The sequence below is a fragment of the Chrysochloris asiatica genome, unplaced genomic scaffold, assembly GCF_000296735.1.
Source record: "Chrysochloris asiatica unplaced genomic scaffold, ChrAsi1.0 scaffold00450, whole genome shotgun sequence".
NCBI lineage: Eukaryota > Metazoa > Chordata > Mammalia > Afrosoricida > Chrysochloridae > Chrysochloris > Chrysochloris asiatica.
In genome coordinates this window covers 809,817-810,365 of record NW_006408968.1, presented here as the reverse complement: position 1 = coordinate 810,365, position 549 = coordinate 809,817, and positions in this window count along the sequence as shown.

Below are 549 nucleotides of genomic sequence, written 5' to 3'. Positions count from 1 at the left end.
TTATTCACTGTCCAGCTTTCACATGCATATGAGGTTATTGAAAATATCATGGCTTGGGTTTGTTGTTGTTCTTGTTAGATGCCTTCGAGTCGGTACTGACCCATAGCTACCTTATGCACAGCAGAACGAAACACTGCCTGATCCTGGGCCAACCTCACTATTCTTGCCACACTTGAGTCCATCGATGCTGCCATTGGTCAATCCATCTTGTTGGGTGTCGGGGACTGGCCTCGACATAGTTGTGTTGTTCACGAGTGTTTGGTTCACGAGGAGGGGAGATATGGCAGCGATAGGGATAGCAAAAGAATACACAGAAAGACAAAAGGAAGGAGACAAAGAGACACCCCGAAACCAGGGTGGATGCATCACTGGTGGGCAGACTTGAGACTACAGGCATCGTGGCCTCTACAGGCAGCAACGCACTGCCCTGCAAACTGTACTGCATGCCCTCCAACCTGTAATGCACACCTGGGCTGGCCTGCGCCTCTGTTTTATTTAGGGGAGGAGCTTCACACCAAGCTGGGAGGGACTAAGACAAGGTACAGCTAA